Below are 21,344 nucleotides of genomic sequence, written 5' to 3'. Positions count from 1 at the left end.
TAATAATAATAACTGAATGACCTCTATGTGCTTAGTTTGTACATTTACACCTCCATAATTTATAAGTGTTAGCAACCTGACGTAATTTTACATTAATTACCACTCAAGGGAGGTTCCTTGAAGCAGGTTAGGGGCTCCTGATCCAAGGAACTGGACCTTCTCTATTCTTACTTGGATCGAACCTGAATACATACCATTCCCCAGGCGCTGTATGACCCCCTACAGGTTTCGTACTCTCCTCCTAAATATATTAATAATAATAATAATAATAATAATAATAATAATAATAATAATAATAATAATAATAATTCACATTAATTACAAATCATCTGGACTTCCTCCCATCATGAATTTTGAAATAATTTAAGATCCTGGAAAGTTATTAATAAAAAAAAAAACCCACATCAGGCTCAAGTGCCGCAGCATCCAGAGCTGAGAAGAAACTTAATGTGATAATTTACGAAATCAATATTCAGAAGTTTGGCCACATTCTCATAGTGTGGTACTATATGTCAACCAAGTTCTGTCCGGACGAACCAAAACGTCGTCTTGAGGCGCCTCTGAGTGTGAGTAATCTGTAAATTGTTAATAAATCTGTAAATGTTGGAACTTTGTACAATAAGTGGAGAACCTAACTTGGGGTCAGTGATGTCAGTATATCTGGTCGGCTTCAAATTTCTAGGACTCGTTTTTCTTCTCAGGGGAAACTGTCATTGATTTTCTGTTGTGTAAGTCTTAATTTAATTTCATTAAACGAATTAATGTCTGCGTAATAATTAACTAATGTCTCTACTGTTCGACTTTTAACCTTAAAAATAATACATCTTACTTTGTGTAAGGTTGGGACTGATGTTTCCGGCGTGTACCTGCTAATTTACAATTTTTAAAAGAAACTGGCAAACTTTAAATACTAGTTTTAATGCAATAATTTGTAAATGTTTCTTCAGATTGGTTTCAAACCTTCGATGACGATATCATGACTAGCCTCGGACTCAAAGTTCCGTTATATTTCGGACTTTCGTCTCTGTGCGATAACAAGAACATAACTCTTCCGCTCGGCTTGAAATTTTCAAAGCTGATGTGTGAAAGGGGACAGTTCGAATTTAGGTCTAGGTCCGTATTTTTTTTTGGGGGGGGGGTACTTGGGATATTTGTTTCCAAATATCAGTTTGTGATTTTTTCTTTCGATTGATTTTAAAAATCTTCATTGTTGATATTTAAATAAAAAGACATTTATGCTACACTCTGTGGGAGAGTACATGATGGACGCTGGATTACTCTGGGAGAGTGCAATATGGACGCTGGATTACACTGGGAGAGTACAGGATGGACGCTGGATTACTCTGGGAGAGTACATGATGGACGCTGGATTACTCTGGGAGAGTGCAATATGGACGCTGGATTACTCTGGGAGAGTACAGGATGGACGCTGGATTACTCTGGGAGAGTACATGATGGACACTGGATTACTCTGGGAGAGTACAAGATGGACCCTGGATTACTCTGGAAGAGTACATGATGGACGCTGGATTACTCTGGGAGAGTGCAAGATGGACGCTGGATTACTCTGGGAGAGTACAGGATGGACGCTGGATTACTCTGGGAGAGTACATGATGGACGCTGGATTACTCTGGGAGAGTTCAAGATGGACGCTGGATTACTCTAGGAGAGTACAAGATGGACGCTGGATTACTCTGGGAGAGTACAAGATGGACGCTGGATTACTCTGGGAGAGTATATGATGGACGCTGGATTACTCTGGGAGAGTGCAAGATGGACGCTGGATTACTCTGGGAGAGTATATGATGGACGATGGATTACTCTGGGAGAGTGCAAGATGGACGCTGGATTACTCTGGGAGAGTACAAGATGGACGCTGGATTACTCTAGGAGAGTGCAAGATGGACGCTGGATTACTCTGGGAGAGTACAAGATGGACGCTGGATTACTCTGGGAGAGTACATGTTGGACGCTGGATAACTCTGGGAGCGTACAAGATGGACGCTGGATTACTCTGGGAGAGTACATGATGGACGCTGGATTACTCTGGGAGAGTGCAAGATGGACGCTGGATTACTCTGGGAGAGTACAAGATGGACGCTGGATTACTCTGGGAGAGTACAGGATGGACGCTGGATTACTCTGGGAGTACATGATGGACGCTGGATTACTCTGAGAGAGTACAGGTTGGACGCTGGATTACTCTGGGAGTACAGGATGGACGCTGGATTACTCTAGGAGAGTACAGTATGGACGCTGGATTACTCTGGGAGAGTACAGGATGGACGCTGGATTACTCTGGGAGTACAGGATGGACGCAGGATTACTCTGGGAGAGTACAGGATGGACGCTGGATTACTCTAGGAGAGTACAGGATGGACGCTGGATTACTCTGGGAGAGTACAGGATGGACGCTGGAGTGCTCTGGGAGAATACAGGATGGACGCTGGATTACTCTGGGAGAGTACAGGATGGACGCTGGATTACTCTGGGAGAGTACAGGATGGACGCTGGTTTACTCTGGGAGAGTACAGGATGGACGCTGGAGTGCTCTGGGAGAGTACAGGATGGACGCTGGATTACTCTGGGAGAGTACAGGTTGGACGCTGGATTACTCTGGGAGAGTACAGGATGGACGCTGGATTACTCTGGGAGAGTACAGTATGGACGCTGGATTACTCTGGGAGAGTACAGGATGATCGCTGGATTACTCTAGGAGAGTACAGGATGGACGCTGGATTACTCTGGGAGAGTACAAAATGGACGCTGGAGTGCTCTGGAAGAGTACAGGATGGACGTTGGATTACTCTGGGAGAGTACAGGATGGACGCTGGATTACTCTGGGAGAGTACAGGATGGACGCTGGATTACTCTGGGAGAGTAGAGGATAGACGCTGGATTACTCTGGGAGAGTACAGGATGGAAGCTGGAGTGCTCTGTGAGAATACAGGATGGACGCTGGATTACTCTGCGAGAGTACAGGATGGACGCTGGATTACTCTGGGAGAGTACAGGATGGACGCTGGAGTGCTCTGTGAGAATACAGGATGGACGCTGGATTACTCTGGGAGTACAGGATGGACGCTGGAGTGCTCTGGGAGAGTACAGGATGGACGCTGGATTACTCTGGGAGAGTACAGGATGGACGTTGGATTACTCTGGGAGAGTACAGGATGGACGCTGGATTACTCTGGGAGAGTACAGGATGGACGCTGGATTACTCTGGGAGAGTAGAGGATAGACGCTGGATTACTCTGGGAGAGTACAGGATGGAAGCTGGAGTGCTCTGTGAGAATACAGGATGGACGCTGGATTACTCTGCGAGAGTACAGGATGGACGCTGGATTACTCTGGGAGAGTACAGGATGGACGCTGGAGTGCTCTGTGAGAATACAGGATGGACGCTGGATTACTCTGGGAGTACAGGATGGACGCTGGAGTGCTCTGGGAGAGTACAGGATGGACGCTGGATTACTCTGGGAGAGTACAGGATGGACGCTGGATTACTCTGGGAGAGTACAAGATGGACGCTGGATTACTCTGGGAGTACAGGATGGACGCTGTAGTGCTCTGGGAGAGTACAGGATGGACGCTGGATTACTCTGGGAGAGTACAGGATGGACGCTGGAGTGCTCTGGGAGAGTACAGGATGGACGTTGGATTACTCTGGGAGAGTGCAGGATGTACGCTTTATTACTCTGGGAGAGTACAGGATGGACGCTGGAGTGCTCTGGGAGAGTACAGGATGGACGCTGGATTACTCTGGGAGTACAGGATGGACGCTGGATTACTCTGAGAGAGTACAGGATGGACGCTGGATTACTCTGGGAGAGTACAAGATGGACGCTGGATTACTCTGGGAGAGTATAGGATGGACCCTGGAGTGCTCATGGAGAGTACAGGATGGACGATGGATTACTCTGGGAGAGTACAGGATGGACGCTGGATTACTCTGGGAGAGTACAGGATGAACGTTTGAGTGCTCTGGGAGAGTACAGGATGGACGCTGGATTACTCTGGGAGAGTACAGGATGGACGCTGGATTACTCTGGGAGAGTACAGGATGGACGCTGGATTACTCTGGGAGAGTACACGATGGACGCTGGAGTTCTCTGGGAGAGTACAGGATGGACGCTGGATTACTCTGGGAGAGTACAGGATGGACGCTGGAGTGCTCTGGGAGAGTACATGATGGATGCTGGATTACTCTGGGAGAGTACAAGATGGACGCTGGATTACTCTGGGAGAGTACAGGATGGATGCTGGAGTGCTCTGGGAGAGTGCAGGATGGACGCTGGATTGCTCTGGGAGAGTACAGGATGGACGCTGGATTACTCTGGGAAAGTACAGGATGGACGCTGGAGTGCTCTGGGAGAGTACAGGACGAACGCTGGATTACTCTGGGAGAGTACAGGATGGACGATGGAGTACTCTGGGAGAGTACAGGATGGACGCTGGATTACTCTGGGAGAGTACAGGATGGACGCTGGAGTGCTCTGGGAGAGTACAGGATGGACGGTGGAGTGCTCTGGGAGAGTACAGGATGGACGCTGGATTACTCTGGGAGAGTACAGGATGGACGCTGGAGTGCTCTGGGAGAATACAGGATGGACGCTGGATTACTCTGGGAGAGTACAGGATGGACGCTGGATTACTCTGGGAGAGTACAGGATGGACGCTGGTTTACTCTGGGAGAGTACAGGATGGACGCTGGAGTGCTCTGGGAGAGTACAGGATGGACGCTGGATTACTCTGGGAGAGTACAGGTTGGACGCTGGATTACTCTGGGACAGTACAGGATGGACGCTGGATTACTCTGGGAGAGTACAGTATGGACGCTGGATTACTCTGGGAGAGTACAGGATGATCGCTGGATTACTCTAGGAGAGTACAGGATGGACGCTGGATTACTCTGGGAGAGTACAAAATGGACGCTGGAGTGCTCTGGAAGAGTACAGGATGGACGTTGGATTACTCTGGGAGAGTACAGGATGGACGCTGGATTACTCTGGGAGAGTACAGGATGGACGCTGGATTACTCTGGGAGAGTAGAGGATAGACGCTGGATTACTCTGGGAGAGTACAGGATGGATGCTGGAGTGCTCTGTGAGAATACAGGATGGACGCTGGATTACTCTGCGAGAGTACAGGATGGACGCTGGATTACTCTGGGAGAGTACAGGATGGACGCTGGAGTGCTCTGTGAGAATACAGGATGGACGCTGGATTACTCTGGGAGTACAGGATGGACGCTGGAGTGCTCTGGGAGAGTACAGGATGGACGCTGGAGTGCTCTGGGAGAGTACAGGATGGACGCTGGATTACTCTGGGAGAGTACAGGATGGACGCTGGAGTGCTCTGGGAGAGTACATGATGGATGCTGGATTACTCTGGGAGAGTACAGGATGGACGCTGGAGTGCTCTGGGAGAGTACAGGACGAACGCTGGATTACTCTGGGAGAGTACAGGATTGACGATGGAGTGCCCCGGGAGAGTACAGGATGGACGCTGGATTACTCTGGGAGTACAGGATGGACGGTGGAGTTCTCTGGGAGAGTACAGGATGGACGGTGGAGTGCTCTGGGAGAGTACAGGATGGACGCTGGATTACTCTGGGAGAGTACAGGATGGAGGCTGGATTTCTCTGGGAGAGTACAGGATGGACGCTGGAGTGCTCTGTGAGAATACAGGATGGACGCTGGATTACTCTGGGAGAGTACAGGATGGACGCTGGAGTGCTCTGGGAGAGTACAGGATGGACGCTGGATTACTCTGGGAGAGTACAGGATGGACGCAGGAGTGCTCTGGGAGAATACAGGATGGGTGTTGGTGCACTCTGGGAGAGTACAGGATGGGTGTTGGTGTACTCTGGGAGAGTACAGGATGGGTGTTGGTGTACTCTGGGAGAGTACAGAATGGACGCTGGATTACTCTGGGAGAGTACAGGATGGACGCTGGATTACTCTGGGAGAGTACAGGATGGGTGTTGGTGTAAGAGTACAGGATCTCTGGGAGAGTACAGGATGGGTGTTGGTGTACTCTGGGAGAAGGATGGACGCAGGATTACTCTGGGATACAGGATGTGGATTACTCTGGGAGAGTACAGGATAACTCTGGGAGAGTACAGGATGGGTGTTGGTGTACTCTGGGAGAGTACATGATGAGTGTTGATTACTCTGGGAGAGTACAGGATGAGTGTTGGAGTACTGTGGGTGAGTACAGGATGGGTGTTGGAGTGCTCTGGGAGAGTACAGGATGGGTGTTGGAGTACTCTGGGAGAGTACAGGATGGATGTTGGAGTGCTCTGGGAGAGTACAGGATGGGTGTTGGAGTACTCTGGGAGAGAGTACAGGATGGGTGTTGGAGTACTCTGGGAGAGTACAGGATGGGTGATGGAGTACTTTGGGAGAGTACAGGATGGGTGTTGGAGTACTCTGGGAGAGTACAGGATGGGTATTGGAGTACTCTGGGAGAGTACAGGATGGGTGTTGGAGTACTCTGAGAGAGTACAAGATGGGTGTTGGAGTACTCTGGGAGAGTACAGGATGGGTGTTGGAGTGTTCTGGGAGAGTACAGGATGGGTGATGGAGTACTCTGTGAGAGTACAGGATGGGTGGAGTGCTCTGGGAAAGTGCAGGATGGACGCTGGATTACTCTGGGAGAGTAGAGGATGGACGCTGGATTACTCTGGGAGAGTACAGGATGGACGCTGGAGTGCTCTGTGAGAATACAGGATGGACGCTGGATTACTCTGGGAGAGTACATGATTGACGCTGGATTACTCTGGGAGAGTACAGGATGGACGCTGGAGTGCTCTTGGAGAATACAGGATGAGTGTTGGTGTACTCTGGGAGAGTACAGGATGGGTGTTGGTGTACTCTGGGAGAGTACAGGATGGGTGTTGGTGTACTCTGGGAGAGTACAGAATGGACGCTGGATTACTTTGGGAGAGTACAGGATGGACGCTGGATTACTCTGGGAGAGTACAGGATCGGTGTTGGTGTACTCTGGGAGAGTACAGGATGGGTGTTGGTGTTCTCTGGGAGAGTACAGGATGGGTGTTGGTGTACTCTGGGAGACTGCAGGATGGACGCAGGATTACTCTGGGAGAGTACAGGATGGATGCTGGATTACTCTGGGAGAGTACAGGATGATCGCTGGATTACTCTAGGAGAGTACAGGATGGACGCTGGATTACTCTGGGAGAGTACAAAATGGACGCTGGAGTGCTCTGGAAGAGTACAGGATGGACGTTGGATTACTCTGGGAGAGTACAGGATGGACGCTGGATTACTCTGGGAGAGTACAGGATGGACGCTGGATTACTCTGGGAGAGTAGAGGATAGACGCTGGATTACTCTGGGAGAGTACAGGATGGATGCTGGAGTGCTCTGTGAGAATACAGGATGGACGCTGGATTACTCTGCGAGAGTACAGGATGGACGCTGGATTACTCTGGGAGAGTACAGGATGGACGCTGGAGTGCTCTGTGAGAATACAGGTTGGACGCTGGATTACTCTGGGAGTACAGGATGGACGCTGGAGTGCTCTGGGAGAGTACAGGATGGACGCTGGAGTGCTCTGGGAGAGTACAGGATGGACGCTGGATTACTCTGGGAGAGTACAGGATGGACGCTGGAGTGCTCTGGGAGAGTACATGATGGATGCTGGATTACTCTGGGAGAGTACAGGATGGACGCTGGAGTGCTCTGGGAGAGTACAGGACGAACGCTGGATTACTCTGGGAGAGTACAGGATTGACGATGGAGTGCCCCGGGAGAGTACAGGATGGACGCTGGATTACTCTGGGAGTACAGGATGGACGGTGGAGTTCTCTGGGAGAGTACAGGATGGACGGTGGAGTGCTCTGGGAGAGTACAGGATGGACGCTGGATTACTCTGGGAGAGTACAGGATGGAGGCTGGATTTCTCTGGGAGAGTACAGGATGGACGCTGGAGTGCTCTGTGAGAATACAGGATGGACGCTGGATTACTCTGGGAGAGTACAGGATGGACGCTGGAGTGCTCTGGGAGAGTACAGGATGGACGCTGGATTACTCTGGGAGAGTACAGGATGGACGCAGGAGTGCTCTGGGAGAATACAGGATGGGTGTTGGTGCACTCTGGGAGAGTACAGGATGGGTGTTGGTGTACTCTGGGAGAGTACAGGATGGGTGTTGGTGTACTCTGGGAGAGTACAGAATGGACGCTGGATTACTCTGGGAGAGTACAGGATGGACGCTGGATTACTCTGGGAGAGTACAGGATGGGTGTTGGTGTACTCTGGGAGAGTACAGGATGGGTGTTGGTGTTCTCTGGGAGAGTACAGGATGGGTGTTGGTGTACTCTGGGAGACTGCAGGATGGACGAAGGATTACTCTGGGAGAGTACAGGATGGATGCTGGATTACTCTGGGAGAGTACAGGATGGGTGTTGGTGAACTCTGGGAGAGTACAGGATGGGTGTTGGTGTACTCTGGGAGAGTACATGATGAGTGTTGGATTACTCTGGGAGAGTACAGGATGAGTGTTGGAGTACTGTGGGTGAGTACAGGATGGGTGTTGGAGTGCTCTGGGAGAGTACAGGATGGGTGTTGGAGTACTCTGGGAGAGTACAGGATGGATGTTGGAGTGCTCTGGGAGAGTACAGGATGGGTGTTGGAGTACTCTGGGAGAGAGTACAGGATGGGTGTTGGAGTACTCTGGGAGAGTACAGGATGGGTGATGGAGTACTTTGGGAGAGTACAGGATGGGTGTTGGAGTACTCTGGGAGAGTACAGGATGGGTATTGGAGTACTCTGGGAGAGTACAGGATGGGTGTTGGAGTACTCTGAGAGAGTACAAGATGGGTGTTGGAGTACTCTGGGAGAGTACAGGATGGGTGTTGGAGTGTTCTGGGAGAGTACAGGATGGGTGATGGAGTACTCTGTGAGAGTACAGGATGGGTGGAGTGCTCTGGGAAAGTGCAGGATGGACGCTGGATTACTCTGGGAGAGTAGAGGATGGACGCTGGATTACTCTGGGAGAGTACAGGATGGACGCTGGAGTGCTCTGTGAGAATACAGGATGGACGCTGGATTACTCTGGGAGAGTACATGATGGACGCTGGATTACTCTGGGAGAGTACAGGATGGACGCTGGAGTGCTCTTGGAGAATACAGGATGAGTGTTGGTGTACTCTGGGAGAGTACAGGATGGGTGTTGGTGTACTCTGGGAGAGTACAGGATGGGTGTTGGTGTACTCTGGGAGAGTACAGAATGGACGCTGGATTACTTTGGGAGAGTACAGGATGGACGCTGGATTACTCTGGGAGTGTACAGGATCGGTGTTGGTGTACTCTGGGAGAGTACAGGATGGGTGTTGGTGTTCTCTGGGAGAGTACAGGATGGGTGTTGGTGTACTCTGGGAGACTGCAGGATGGACGCAGGATTACTCTGGGAGAGTACAGGATGGATGCTGGATTACTCTGGGAGAGTACAGGATGATCGCTGGATTACTCTAGGAGAGTACAGGATGGACGCTGGATTACTCTGGGAGAGTACAAAATGGACGCTGGAGTGCTCTGGAAGAGTACAGGATGGACGTTGGATTACTCTGGGAGAGTACAGGATGGACGCTGGATTACTCTGGGAGAGTACAGGATGGACGCTGGATTACTCTGGGAGAGTAGAGGATAGACGCTGGATTACTCTGGGAGAGTACAGGATGGATGCTGGAGTGCTCTGTGAGAATACAGGATGGACGCTGGATTACTCTGCGAGAGTACAGGATGGACGCTGGATTACTCTGGGAGAGTACAGGATGGACGCTGGAGTGCTCTGTGAGAATACAGGATGGACGCTGGATTACTCTGGGAGTACAGGATGGACGCTGGAGTGCTCTGGGAGAGTACAGGATGGACGCTGGAGTGCTCTGGGAGAGTACAGGATGGACGCTGGATTACTCTGGGAGAGTACAGGATGGACGCTGGAGTGCTCTGGGAGAGTACATGATGGATGCTGGATTACTCTGGGAGAGTACAGGATGGACGCTGGAGTGCTCTGGGAGAGTACAGGACGAACGCTGGATTACTCTGGGAGAGTACAGGATTGACGATGGAGTGCCCCGGGAGAGTACAGGATGGACGCTGGATTACTCTGGGAGTACAGGATGGACGGTGGAGTTCTCTGGGAGAGTACAGGATGGACGGTGGAGTGCTCTGGGAGAGTACAGGATGGACGCTGGATTACTCTGGGAGAGTACAGGATGGAGGCTGGATTTCTCTGGGAGAGTACAGGATGGACGCTGGAGTGCTCTGTGAGAATACAGGATGGACGCTGGATTACTCTGGGAGAGTACAGGATGGACGCTGGAGTGCTCTGGGAGAGTACAGGATGGACGCTGGATTACTCTGGGAGAGTACAGGATGGACGCAGGAGTGCTCTGGGAGAATACAGGATGGGTGTTGGTGCACTCTGGGAGAGTACAGGATGGGTGTTGGTGTACTCTGGGAGAGTACAGGATGGGTGTTGGTGTACTCTGGGAGAGTACAGAATGGACGCTGGATTACTCTGGGAGAGTACAGGATGGACGCTGGATTACTCTGGGAGAGTACAGGATGGGTGTTGGTGTACTCTGGGAGAGTACAGGATGGGTGTTGGTGTTCTCTGGGAGAGTACAGGATGGGTGTTGGTGTACTCTGGGAGACTGCAGGATGGACGCAGGATTACTCTGGGAGAGTACAGGATGGACGCTGGATTACTCTGGGAGAGTACAGGATGGGTGTTGGTGAACTCTGGGAGAGTACAGGATGGGTGTTGGTGTACTCTGGGAGAGTACATGATGAGTGTTGGATTACTCTGGGAGAGTACAGGATGAGTGTTGGAGTACTGTGGGTGAGTACAGGATGGGTGTTGGAGTGCTCTGGGAGAGTACAGGATGGGTGTTGGAGTACTCTGGGAGAGTACAGGATGGATGTTGGAGTGCTCTGGGAGAGTACAGGATGGGTGTTGGAGTACTCTGGGAGAGAGTACAGGATGGGTGTTGGAGTACTCTGGGAGAGTACAGGATGGGTGATGGAGTACTTTGGGAGAGTACAGGATGGGTGTTGGAGTACTCTGGGAGAGTACAGGATGGGTATTGGAGTACTCTGGGAGAGTACAGGATGGGTGTTGGAGTACTCTGAGAGAGTACAAGATGGGTGTTGGAGTACTCTGGGAGAGTACAGGATGGGTGTTGGAGTGTTCTGGGAGAGTACAGGATGGGTGATGGAGTACTCTGTGAGAGTACAGGATGGGTGGAGTGCTCTGGGAAAGTGCAGGATGGACGCTGGATTACTCTGGGAGAGTAGAGGATGGACGCTGGATTACTCTGGGAGAGTACAGGATGGACGCTGGAGTGCTCTGTGAGAATACAGGATGGACGCTGGATTACTCTGGGAGAGTACATGATGGACGCTGGATTACTCTGGGAGAGTACAGGATGGACGCTGGAGTGCTCTTGGAGAATACAGGATGAGTGTTGGTGTACTCTGGGAGAGTACAGGATGGGTGTTGGTGTACTCTGGGAGAGTACAGGATGGGTGTTGGTGTACTCTGGGAGAGTACAGAATGGACGCTGGATTACTTTGGGAGAGTACAGGATGGACGCTGGATTACTCTGGGAGAGTACAGGATCGGTGTTGGTGTACTCTGGGAGAGTACAGGATGGGTGTTGGTGTTCTCTGGGAGAGTACAGGATGGGTGTTGGTGTACTCTGGGAGACTGCAGGATGGACGCAGGATTACTCTGGGAGAGTACAGGATGGATGCTGGATTACTCTGGGAGAGTACAGGATAGGTGTTGGTGAACTCTGGGAGAGTACAGGATGGGTGTTGGTGTACTCTGGGAGAGTACATGATGGGTGTTGGATTACTCTGGGAGAGTAAAGGATGAGTGTTGGAGTACTCTGGGTGAGTACAGGATGGGTGTTGGAGTGCTCTGGGAGAGTACAGGATGGGTGTTGGAGTACTCTGGGAGAGTACAGGATGGATGTTGGAGTGCTCTGGGAGAGTACAGGATGGGTGTTGGAGTACTCTGGGAGAGTACAGGATGGGTGATGGAGTGCTCTGGGAGAGTACAGGATGGGTGATGGAGTACTCTGGGAGAGTACAGGATGGGTGTTGAATTGCTCTTTGAGAGTACAGGATGGGTGATGGAGTACTCTGGGAGAGTACAGGATGGGTGATGGAGTGCTCTGGGAGAGTACAGGATGGGCGATGGAGTGCTCTGTGAGAGTACAGGATGGGTATTAGAGTGCTCTGGGAGAGTACAGGATGGGTGATGGAGTGCTCTGGGAGAGTACAGGATGGGTGTTAGAGTGCTCTGGGAGACTACAGGATTGGTGATGGAGTGCTCTGGAAGAGTACAGGATGGAGAATGGGTGATGGAGTGCTCTGGTAGAGTACAAGATGGGTGTTAGAGTGCTCTGGGAGAGTACAGGATGGGTGTTAGAGTGCTCTGGGAGAGTACAGGATTGGTGTTGGAGTACTCTGGGAGTACAGGATAGACGTTAGTGCTCTGGGAGAGTACAGGATGTGTGATGGAGTGCTCTGGGAGAGTACAGGATGGAGGATGGGTGATGGAGTACTCTGGGAGAGTACAGGATGGGTGATGGAGTGCTCTGGGAGAGTATAGGATGGGTGATGGAGTGCTCTGGGAGAGTACAGGATGGAGGATGGGTGATGGATTGCTCTGGGAGAGTACAGGATGGGTGATGGAGTACTTTGGGAGAGTACAGGATGGAGCATAGGTGATGGAGTGCTCTGTGAGAGTACAGGATGGGTGATGGAGTACTCGGTGAGAGGACAGGATGGGTGATGGAGTGCTCTGGGAGAGTACAGGATGGGTGTTAGAGTGCTCTGAGAGAGTACAGGATGGGTGTTAGAGTGCTCTGAGAGAGTACAGGATGGGTGTTAGGGTGCTTTGGGAGAGTACAGGATGGGTGTTGTAGTGCTCTGGGAGAGTACAGGATGGGTCTTAGACTGCTCTGGGAGAGTACATGATGGGTGTTGGACTACTCTGGGAGTACAGGATGGGTGTTAGAGTGCTCTGGGAGACTACAGGATGGGTGATGGAGTGCTCTGGAAGAGTACAGGATGGGTGATGGAGTGCTCTGGGAGAGTACAGGATGGGTGATGCTCTGGGAGTACATCTGGGTGTACACTCTGGATACAGGATGGGTGTTAGAGTGCTCTGGGAGAGTACAGGATGGGTGATGGAGTGCTCTGGGAGAGTACAGGATGGAGGATGGGTGTTGGAGTTCTCTGGGAGAGTACAGGATGGGTGATGGAGTACTCTGGGAGAGTACAGGATGGGTGATGGAGTGCTCTGGGAGAGTACAGGATGGGTGATGGAGTGCTCTGGGAGAGTACAGGATGGGTGATGGAGTACTCTGGGAGAGTACAGGATGGGTGATGGAGTGCTCTGGGAGAGTACAGGATGGGTGATGGAGTGCTCTGAGAGAGTACAGGATGGGTGATGGAGTACTCTGGGGGAGTACAGGATACTCTGGGTACAGGATGGGTGTTAGAGTGCTCTGGGAGACTACAGGATGGGTGATGGAGTACTCTGGAAGAGTACAGGATGGAGGATGGGTGATGGAGTGCTCTGGGAGAGTACAGGATGGGTGATGGAGTGCTCTGGAAGAGTACAGGATGGGTGATGGAGTACTCTGGGAGAGTACAGGATGGGTGATGGAGTACTCTGGGAGAGTACAGGATGGGTGATGGAGTGCTCTGGGAGAGTACAGGATGGAGGATGGGTGATGGAGTGCTCTGTGAGAGTACAGGATGGAGGATGGGTGATGGAGCGCTCTGGGAGAGTACAGGATGGGTGATGGAGTACTTTGGGAGAGTACAGGATGGAGCATGGGTGATGGAGTGCTCTGGGAGAGTACAGGATGGGTGATGGAGTACTCTGTGAGAGTACAGGATGGGCGATGGAGTGCTCTGGGAGAGTACAGCATGGGTGATGGAGTACTCTGGGGGAGTACAGGATGGGTGTTCTAGTACTCTGGGGGAGTACAGGATGGGTGATGGAGTACTCTGGGAGAGTATAGGATGGGTGATGGAGTACTCTGGGAGAGTACAGGATGGACGCTGGAGTGCTCTGGGAGAGTACAGGATGGGTTTTGGAGTACTCTGGGAGAGTACAGGATGGGTGATGGAGTGCTCTGGGAGAGTACAGGATGGGTGATGGAGTGCTCTGGGAGAGTACAGGATGGGTGTTGGAGTACTCTGGGAGAGTACAGGATGAGTGATGGAGTGCTCTGAGAGAGTACAGGACGGGCGTTGGAGTACTATGGGAGAGTACAGGATGGGTGTTGGAGTACTCTGGGTGAGTACAGGATGGGTGATGAAGTGCTCTGGGAGAGTACAGGATGGGTGTTGGAGTGCTCTGGGAGAGTACAGGATGGGTGTTGGAGTACTCTGGGAGAGTACAGGATGGGTGTTGGAGTACTCTGGGAGAGTACAGGATGGGTGTTGGAGTGCTCTGGGAGAGTACAGGTTGGGTGATGGAGTACTCTGGGAGAGTACAGGATGGGTAATATAGTGCTCTGGGAGAGTACAGGATGGGTGATGGAGTACTCTTGGAGAGTACAGGATGGGTGATGGAGTGCTCTGGGAGAGTACAGGATGGGTGATGGAGTGCTCTGGGAGAGTGCAGTATGGGTGATGGAGTGATGGAGTGCTCTGGGAGAGTACTGGGTGATGGAGTGCTGGAGAGTACAGGATGGGTGTGATACTCAGGGAGAGTACAGGAGTGCTCTGTGAGAGTACAGGAGTATAGGATGGGTGATGGATTGCTCTGGGAGAGTATAGGATGGGTGATGGATTGCTCTGGGAGAGTATAGGATGGGTGATGGATTGCTCTGGGAGAGTATAGGATGGGTGATGGAGTGCTCTGGGAGAGTACAGGATGGGTGATGGAGTACTCTGGGAGAGTACAGGATGGGTGTTGGAGTACTCTGGGAGAGTACAGGATGGGTGATGGAGTGCTCTTGTGATGTAGTCCAGCTGGGCTTGTGAGGTCTCTGGGGAGACCTAATTTAACCAATTATATGGTCACACCTTGCCTTGGCAAACGTCTGTAGCCACGCCCACGTCTGAGGTCTTTTGTTCTTGACGCCTCAGACCTAGGCGTCAGGTCGTACACGTGGTTGTGGAGGGTGCTTGGACCACCATAAAAGCCCAAGGAAGACCTGAGTAGGGAGATTCGAGCGGAGCTGCTGCTGGGGTGCAGAGCTCCTGAGCAGAGACTTCGAGCGGAGCTGCTGCTGGGGTGCAGGGCTCGGGAGAAGGCTGCTGAAGTCTCTGGAGGAGATTGTTGGAGGCATTGGGCAGAGTACTGGCTTGGTGCATTACTCGTGCTGTATAGGTCTTGGGACCTGTGGCTTAGTTCCTGTAGTGAACTGTCCTCTGTGCTATATTGTAAGTTATATTCATTTTGGTCAAGTTGATTGTATTTCCCTGTCTCACTGCTTATGTGTACCATCCCATTTATCTAAACCACAATAATGCTCTGTTCCCAAATATATTATTGTACAAAGACTTAATAATAAACTGTGTTTGAGTAGAATAGTAATATTCACTGCCCACCGTTATTTATTCTTTTTTCTTATATTTTATTATGTTTATATGAGTGAAGAATGGGCGAGGCATATGTTAGTGAGTAGTGTAGAGTTAATGAGAGTGTCGTGGTGGTCACCACTGACCTGTCATTACCTACCTACCTCCGCTAATCATCTCACTCCTACCACCTCGCCTGCCTCTCCCCTGCCTACATAATCCCTTACTCCCATATTCCCCACTTATATCCTATTCAATCATTACCCCCCTACATGACATGGTGTCTAAGCGGTGGTGGTTCTTCTTATTTTTATAGTAGGAACCAGTCCCATGTGCCTTATTTTTGACTGCTCGGTTACGCTTGTTATGCTACCATTTGCTACCAATTTTTTTTTTCTTGTGTGTGTAAAATCTAAAGTGAATATCTGTATGATATTATAATCCTAGTGACCTTAACTGTCCTTTTTTGACGGTGGGTCTAAATAATTGTTTGGGTGTAATATTATATTTGGTGGAGTTTGTTGTTGGTTAGAGGTAAATGGTGGAGAATATCAGTATTTGGGTGAGACTTTTGGGGGAAGCAATTACTGGCCGAAATTGAATATTTACAGAGGAATGAGAAGTCACCCAGCCCGCCTTGGAAGACTTACCCACAACTGTCACCCATTGAAGAGTTGCCTATGATTGCTGTCCACCTGATGTGCCCAGTCACCCAGCTGATATGCCCAGTCACCCAGCTGATGTGCCCCAGTAGATGTATTGCTGCCCTGGTCTGTCATCCAGTGTAGTGGGTGTCTGTCTGCGTCACCCAGCCTCTGTGACCATCACCCACGGACCGCCAGTTACCCGCAGTTGCCAGGGATGGGTGACCGCACCTGCTGTTGATGACCTGAAGTGACCTCACCTCACCCCGAGCAACTGACCATTGCCTGCTACTGCTGATGTCGGCTGCTGTGATGCTGTCTACTATGCTGCGGCCTTGCTATGATGTTGAGATGCTGCGGCCGTGCTGTGATGCTGGGACCGTGCTGCGATGCTGTGGCCGGGCCGTGTGCTGCTGTGATACGGCCGTGCTGTGATGCTGCGATGCTGCCTAGCTCAAGAGGAGGAGATGGCGGTGATGCTGCAGTGGTGTGTGAGGGATTCTGGCTGGTGTGCCAGGACAGGAGAATTTACTATGAAGGAGTTGCCATCCTCGGAGATGTGGAAGGAAGTGAGCTGCGAAGATGGACTCCAGCTGCTGGGACCAGCCTGCTTTCAAGGGCGGTATGGAGGCGTATCCTGCCTTGCTGGTCGACCTGTACGACCGGTATGCGGGGATGCCCTGCCAGCCATGAGAGACAATTGAGAGTGTGAGATGTCCCCAGCCTACTTTGACTTGCCAGAAGTGTTAGTGTTACCAGTGTGAAATAAGGTGACCTTGAATACGGTCCAGTGATTATGGCCGCCTTGTTTTATGAGGCCAGTGAATCCTAGTAGTGGCATAGGATAATGGAGGGTCTTAGCTGCGATGCCTGCCCTGTCTCGATTTTCAGATGTTGTAGTGTGCATGTGAAGTGTGCCGAAAATGCGACCTTGGTGGTCGTGAAGTGGTCCAGTTGCAGTTACTTGAAAGAATGCAACCCGTTGGAGCAGTTTTCCACGCCATAGAAGCCTAGAGAGGTTTGGCCCAATGGTTAACGTGCGAGGGTGACTAGCATTGGCTAGTGCATTTCTAGTAGAAGTAGGGAAGGCACTGGAGCCCGATATTTATGTTTAAGGAGAAATGACGGGTAAGGAGGCTTTGCACCAGAGAGCGACAATTATGCTGGCCAACTGCCAGGTGTACTGATTATGCTGCCTTGTGGTAGTTGAGGAGGTTGAGGGAAATATAATTGTATTATGTATAATTTTGTCTTTGTATTGTAATAGATTTAAGGTATTAGGATTAAAATAGTCTAATAACTAGGACAAATTGTTCTAGTTCTCAGATATTTTAAATTGGGGGAGAAAGGGGGATGTGATGTAGTCCAGCTGGGCTTGTGAGGTCTCTGGGGAGACCTAATTTAACCAATTATATGGTCACACCTTGCCTTGGCAAACGTCTGTAGCCACGCCCACGTCTGAGGTCTTTTGTTCTTGACGCCTCAGACCTAGGCGTCAGGTCGTACACGTGGTTGTGGAGGGTGCTTGGACCACCATAAAAGCCCAAGGAAGAGCTGAGTAGGGAGATTCGAGCGGAGTTGCTGCTGGGGTGCAGAGCTCCTGAGCAGAGACTTCGAGCGGAGCTGCTGCTGGGGTGCAGGGCTCGGGAGAAGGCTGCTGAAGTCTCTGGAGGAGACTGTTGGAGGCATTGGGGAGAGTACTGGCTTGGCGCATTACTCGTGCTGTATAGGTCTTGGGACCTGTGGCTTAGTTCCTGTAGTGAACTGTCCTCTGTGCTATATTGTAAGTTATATTCATTTTCGTCAAGTTGATTGTATTTCCCTGTTTCACTGCTTATGTGTACCACCCCATTTATCTAAACCACAATAATGCTCTGTTCCCAAATATATTATTGTACAAAGACTTAATAATAAACTGTGTTTGAGTAGAATAGTAATATTCACTGCCCACCGTTATTTATTCTTTTTTCTTATATTTTATTATGTTTATATGAGTGAAGAATGGGCGAGGCATATGTTAGTGAGTAGTGTAGAGTTAATGAGAGTGTCGTGGTGGTCACCACTGACCTGTCATTACCTACCTACCTCCGCTAATCATCTCACTCCTACCACCTCGCCTGCCTCTCCCCTGCCTACATAATCCCTTACTCCCATATTCCCCACTTATATCCTATTCAATCATTACCCCCCTACATGACACTCTGGGAGAGTACAGGATTGGTGATGGAGTGCTCTGGGAGAGTACAGGATGGGTATTGGAGTACTCTGGGAGAGTACAGGATGGGTGATGGAGTGCTCTGAGAGTACAGGATGGGCGTTGGAGTACTCTGGGAGAGTACAGGATGGGTGTTGGAGTACTCTGGGAGAGTACAGGATGGGTGATGGAGTGCTCTGGGAGAGTACAGGATGGGTGATGGAGTGCTCTGGGAGAGTACAGGATGGGTGTTGGAGTACTCTGGGAGAGTACAGGATGGGTGATGGAGTACTCTGGGAGAGTACAGGATGGGTGTTGGAGTACTCTGGGGAGTACAGGATGGGTGATGGAGTACTCTGGGAGAGTACAGGATGGGTGATGGAGTGCTCTGGGAGAGTACAGGATGGGTGTTGGAGTACTCTGGGAGAGTACAGGATGGGTGATGGAGTGCTCTGAGAGAGTACAGGATGGGGGTTGGAGTACTCTGGGAGAGTACAGGATGGGTGTTGGAGTACTCTGGGGAGTACAGGATGGGTGATGGAGTGCTATGGGAGAGTACAGGATGGGTGATGGAGTGCTCTGGGAGAATACAGGATGGGTTTTGGAGTGCTCTGGGAGAGTACAGGATGGGTGTTGGAGTACTCTGGGAGAGTACAGGATGGGTGTTGGAGTACTCTGGGAGAGTACAGGATGGGTGTTGGAGTGCTCTGGGAGAGTACAGGATGGGTGATGGAGTACTCTGTGAGAGTACAGGATGGGTGATGGAGTGCTCTGGGAGAGTGCAGGATGGGTGATGGAGTACTCTTGGAGAGTACAGGATGGGTGATGGAGTGCTCTGGGAGAGTATAGGATGGGTGTTGAAGTGCTCTGGGAGAGTACAGGATGTGTGATGGAGTACTCTGGGAGAGTACAGGATGGGTGATGGAGTACTCTGGGAGAGTACAGGATGGGCGATGGAGTGCTCTGGGAGAGTACAGGATGGGTGTTAGAGTGCTCTGTGAGAGTACAGGATGGGTGTTAGAGTGCTCTGAGAGAGTACAGGATGGGTGTTAGGGTGCTTTGGGAGAGTACAGGATGGGTGTTGTAGTGCTCTGGGAGAGTACAGGATGGGTCTTAGACTGCTCTGGGAAAGTACATGATGGGTGTTGGAGTACTTTGGGAGTACAGGATGGGTGTTAGAGTGCTCTGGGAGAGTACAGGATGGGTGTTAGAGTGCTCTGGGAGACTACAGGATGGGTGATGGAGTACTTTGGGAGTACAGGATGGGTGTTAGAGTGCTCTGGGAGAGTACAGGATGGGTGTTAGAGTGCTCTGGGAGACTACAGGATGGGTGATGGAGTGCTCTGGAAGAGTACAGGATGGAGGATGGGTGATGGAGTGCTCTGGTAGAGTACAGGATGGGTGTTAGAGTGCTCTGGGAGAGTACAGGATGGGTGTTAGAGTGCTCTGGGAGAGTACAGGATGGGTGTTGGAGTACTCTGGGAGTACAGGATGGATGTTAGTGCTCTGGGAGAGTACAGGATGGGTGCTGGAGTGCTCTGGGAGAGTACAGGATGGAGGATGGGTGATGGAGTACTCTGGGAGAGTACAGGATGGGTGATGGAGTGCTCTGGGAGAGTACAGGATGGGTGATGGAGTGCTCTGGGAGAGTACAGGATGGAGGATGGGTGATGGAGTACTCTGGGAGAGTACAGGATGGGTGATGGAGTACTCTGGGAGAGTACAGGATGGGTGAAGGAGTGCTCTGGGAGAGTACAGGATGGAGGATGGGTGATGGAGTACTCTGGGAGAGTACAGGATGGGTGATGGAGTGCTCTGGGAGAGTACAGGATGGGTGATGGAGTGCTCTGGGAGAGTACAGGATGGAGGATGGGTGATGGAGTGCTCTGGGAGAGTACAGGATGGAGGATGGGTGATGGAGTGCTCTGGGAGAGTACAGGATGGGTGATGGAGTGCTCTGGGAGAGTACAGGATGGGTGATGGAGTGCTCTGGGAGAGTACAGGATGGGTGATGGAGTGCTCTGGGAGAGTACAGGATGGAGGATGGGTGATGGAGTGCTCTGGGAGAGTACAGGATGGAGGATGGGTGATGGAGTGCTCTGGGAGAGTACAGGATGGGTGATGGAGTACTCTGGGAGAGTACAGGATGGGTGTTGGAGTACTCTGGGAGAGTACAGGATGGGTGTTGGAGTACTCTGGGAGTACAGGATGGAGGATGGGTGATGGAGTGCTCTGAGAGAGTACAGGATGGGTGATGGAGTGCTCTGGGAGAGTACAGGATGGGTGATGGAGTGCTCTGGGAGAGTACAGGATGGGTGATGGAGTACTCTGGGAGAGTACAGGATGGGTGATGGAGTGCTCTGGGAGAGTACAGGATGGAGGATGGGTGATGGAGTGCTCTGGGAGAGTACAGGATGGAGGATGGGTGATGGAGTGCTCTGGGAGAGTACAGGATGGGTGATGGAGTACTCTGGGAGAGTACAGGATGGGTGTTGGAGTACTCTGGGAGAGTACAGGATGGGTGTTGGAGTACTCTGGGAGAGTACAGGATGGGTGTTGGAGTACTCTGGGAGAGTACAGGATGGGTGATGGAGTACTCTGGGAGAGTACAGGATGGGTGTTGGAGTACTCTGGGAGAGTACAGGATGGGTGTTGGAGTACTCTGGGAGTACAGGATGGAGGATGGGTGATGGAGCGCTGTGGGAGAGTACAGGATGGGTGATGGAGTGCTCTGGGAGAGTACAGGATGGGTGATGGAGTGCTCTGGGAGAGTACAGGATGGGTGATGGAGTACTCTGGGAGAGTACAGGATGGGTGATGGAGTGCTCTGGGAGAGTACAGGATGGAGGATGGGTGATGGAGTGCTCTGGGAGAGTACAGGATGGAGGATGGGTGATGGAGTGCTCTGGGAGAGTACAG

General features: G+C 51.1%; 1 protein-coding gene across 1 annotated transcript in view; it reads right to left on the bottom strand.

The window, feature by feature from the left end:
• Positions 1-21,344, bottom strand: part of LOC128688685 (chondroitin sulfate N-acetylgalactosaminyltransferase 2) — a gene marked incomplete at its 3' end in the record, with an annotated part of 77,897 nt that overhangs the window by 21,369 nt on the left and 35,184 nt on the right.

The sequence above is a fragment of the Cherax quadricarinatus genome, chromosome 13, assembly GCF_038502225.1.
Source record: "Cherax quadricarinatus isolate ZL_2023a chromosome 13, ASM3850222v1, whole genome shotgun sequence".
In the NCBI taxonomy this organism is placed as follows: domain Eukaryota; kingdom Metazoa; phylum Arthropoda; class Malacostraca; order Decapoda; family Parastacidae; genus Cherax; species Cherax quadricarinatus.
This window is presented reverse-complemented; position numbering and strand designations above follow the sequence as displayed.